Here is a 3,634-nt window from a genome sequence, read left to right on the forward strand (position 1 = left end):
GAGGTCAGGAGTTCAAGACCAGTCTGGGCAATATGGTGAAACCCCATCTCTATAAAAATACAAAAATTAGCCAGGCATGGTGGCACACGCCTATAATCCCAGCTACTGGGGAGGCTGAGGCACAAGAATTACTTGAACCCAGGCGGCGGAAGTTAGAGTAAGCCAAGAATGTACCACTACACTGCAGCCTGGCTGACAGAGCGAGACTCTGTCTCAGAAAAAAGAAAACAAAAAACAAAGAGTACAAGAGCACAGCAGGAAGTGGAGAGCTCAGTAATAAAGCAGGAATTACAAACTCAGGTGCCCAAAGAGCCAGGCAGGTAACGGCAATTAGTGAAGGCAGCCAGGTGTATGTCAAAAATGGTGGGTATGGGGGTGATGTGTATTTGCAGACAACATACTATCCTGTCTAAAGGAGACAGCCATTACTCAGTCACTGGGAATGCTGCCAGATTTTCTGATTTTTTTTAAGCCCAAAATCCCAATTTTATGTGACATTAACCAACTTTTAAAAACATGTGGATCAGGCCGGGCACAGTAGTTCCCGTCTGTAATCCCAGCACTTTGGGAGCCCAAGGCGGACGGATCACTTGGGGTCAGTTCTAGACTACCCTGGTCAACACGGTGAAACTCCATCTCCACTAAAAATTTAAAAACAATTAGCCAGGTATGGTGGTATGGGCCTATAATCCCAGCTACTCAGGAGACTGAGACAAGAGAATCACTTGAACCCAGGAGGCGGAGGTTGCAGTGAGCTGAGATCACAGGGTACTGCATTACAGCCTGGATGACAGACCGAGACTCCGTCTCAAAAAAAAAAAAAGAAAAAAAGAAATGTGAATAAAAGAAAATAAATCTGTGGCCAAATCTGCAAAAAATGTAGCAAGCATTACAGAGTCCATACTTATTACAACAATTTTAAAAGAATAAAGGAAGGAGTTTTGGAGACAGGCTATAAATATGAAGTTAGTGGTTTTGAGCTTACTACTTTAAAATGAATCACATATTTGTCCAATACTAAACAGCTGTATCAGTTACTCCATAAACATGTCCAGTAACTGGAGCGAGACTGTACAAGTGGCAGAAACCTAACAGGAATCCACTCTATGCGCATGTTTTATCTCTCTGTTCCATAACCAATATGCAAATAGCCAAAGAAAAAAGGCAAAATACAAAGCCTGAGCAATTATGAAAACTGAATAACCAGCACCAGGATAAGTGGGATCTAGCACAGTCCTGAACAAAACTGTGTAACTTCTTAAGAGGAGTCTCTGTGAGGCAGCAGAATGGCAGGGAGGGTCTGCTAGAACTTAGCCATTTGCCAGGCACAGGTGACAATTCTGTGAACTGCACCAAAGATGGCCTGATAATGCATTCTGCTTTGTCTACCAAGTGGAACAGCTATAGTCACTTGCCCATAAACCTGAGAAACTGCTATAATATTAACACGGAGACTGTGAAAGAAGCCCTGGATGACTACAGAAACACTTCCAACTGAGCACACAAAACGTGTGTTCTTCACTGTGGCATATTTTAGGGGCTGCTTTCTCCTTTGTTGTACATAAAAGCATAGTTGGCTACAGAAAAATTGATAAACTGACATACATGATTATTACTAATATTTTTATGGTACTTTCCATATAATAGAAGGGAAAAAGTCTATATGAATCTTGTTCCCCAAAATTAGGTTAAAACCACTAACCTGTCACTCTCTAAGTCTTTCCATATCTCCACAGTTATCACTCTACATTCCATCCTCAACAACATCCTTCCCATTTCCTGCTGTCACCCTCAGCACCTTCAACATTATCCTCATGGGGCTGATTTCCAAACAAAGCTAGGAGCCCCCATCTTCCTCTTGAGTTTCAGTGCCACAGAGCCAACTCCAAACCGGGCCAATAACGACCAACAAAAATTTTTGAAATGCAAGAATTCACAGGGGGAACTACCACTTCATTAGAAAATCCAATTATTAAAAAAAGAAGATCTGCTACCTGAATTCTGTAAGAATCTGAGAAAATACTGAAAGAACCTGTTATGAAGTCATCAAAAAGAATATACAAATGGACGGGACTACAGTCTTTCTTCCACTACAAAAATGCCCATCACCAAGTTACATTTAGATGTGCTCTTGGTCTTTCCAAGGGCTGACATAGCTAGCACTGATTTAAATTACCTCTCTCAAAGCGTGCTAACTGTAGAGCTGGGGACATGTCTTCTACCTAACAACATGGCATGCTCTACCATCTCACACAGAATAACTGGAAAGAAACAAGAGGTGGGATAACCCCCATGCTAGGAAAACAAAAGCAAAACACCATCTCATTTTACAGATGACAGGAAGGTGCCCAGTCAGTAACTTACAGGACTCCTTGTTTGAAAATTAGAACCGAGGGCTGGACATGGTGACTCATGCCTGTAATCCCAGCGCTTTGGGAGGCCGGGGGGGTGGGGGTGGGGGGTGCGGATCACAACGTCAGGAGTTTGAGACCAGCCTGGCCAATATGGTGAAACCCCATCTCTACTAAAAATACAAAAATTAGCCAGGCATAGTGGCAGACGCCTGTCATTCCAGCTACTAGGGAGGCTGAGGCAGGAGAATCACTTGAACCCAGGAGGCAGAGGGTGCAGTGAGCCAAGATTGAGCCACTGCACTCCAGCCTGGGTGACAAAGCAAGACTCTGTCTCAAAAAAAAAAGAAAGAAAAACAGAAAATTAGAACACAGGCCAAAGTGCAGTGGCTCATGCCTGTAATCCTAGCATTTCAGGAGGCCAAGGCAGGCAGATCACTGGAGCCCAGCAGTTCAAGACCAGCCAAGACAACATAGCAAAACCCCATTTCTATAAAATATACAATAATCAGGTGGGCATGGTGGCACACACCTGTAGTCCTAGCTACTCAGGACGCTGAGGTGGGAAGAACACCTAAGCCTGGGATGTCAAGGCTGCAATGAGCCATGACTGTGCCAGTGCATTCCAGCCTGGGTGACAGAGGGAGACCCTGTCGGGGAAAAAAAAAAAAAGGAAACTAGAACAGAGCAGTTAGTCTCCTCAACAGCAAATGTATTGTCTGTCCAGTATATCATAACTCTTCGTAAACAATCCCTTCATAAATACTGGTATTGGTCTCATTTTTATATTTCAGCATTGTGACACAGTGTTTCTCATTAACACATTACTGTGCAGCTTTTTTTTTTTTTTTTTTCATTTTTTAGCGGGGAGGGGAGGGATGGAGTCTCACTCTGCCAGCCAGGCTGGAGTGCAATGGCGCGATCTCTGCTCACTGCAACCTCCACCTCCCGGGTTCAAGCATTTCTCCTGCCCTCAGCCTCCTGAGTAGCTGGGATTATAGGCACATGCCACCACACCCAGCTAATTTCTGTTTGTTTTAGTAGAGACAGGGTTTCACCATGTTGGCCAGGCTGATCTCCTGACCTCAAGTGATCCTCCTGCCTCGGCCTCCCAAAGTGCTGAGATTATAGGCACAAACCACCGTGCCCGGACACATTTCTTAATTTTTTCTTTTTTTTTTTTCTTTTTGAGACAGAGTCTCGCTCTGTTGCCCAGGCTGGAGTGCAGTGGTGCAATCTCGGCTCGCTGCAAGCTCTGCCTCCTGGGTTCACATCATTCTCCT

General features: G+C 44.3%; 1 protein-coding gene across 3 annotated transcripts in view; it reads right to left on the bottom strand.

Moving 5' to 3' along the window:
* KDM4C (lysine (K)-specific demethylase 4C) overlaps positions 1 to 3,634 on the bottom strand; it is a 381,948-nt gene that overhangs the window by 329,018 nt on the left and 49,296 nt on the right. The window lies entirely within an intron of this gene.

The sequence above is a fragment of the Colobus angolensis genome, unplaced genomic scaffold (assembly GCF_000951035.1).
Source record: "Colobus angolensis palliatus isolate OR3802 unplaced genomic scaffold, Cang.pa_1.0 Scaffold162, whole genome shotgun sequence".
In the NCBI taxonomy this organism is placed as follows: Eukaryota; Metazoa; Chordata; class Mammalia; order Primates; family Cercopithecidae; genus Colobus; species Colobus angolensis.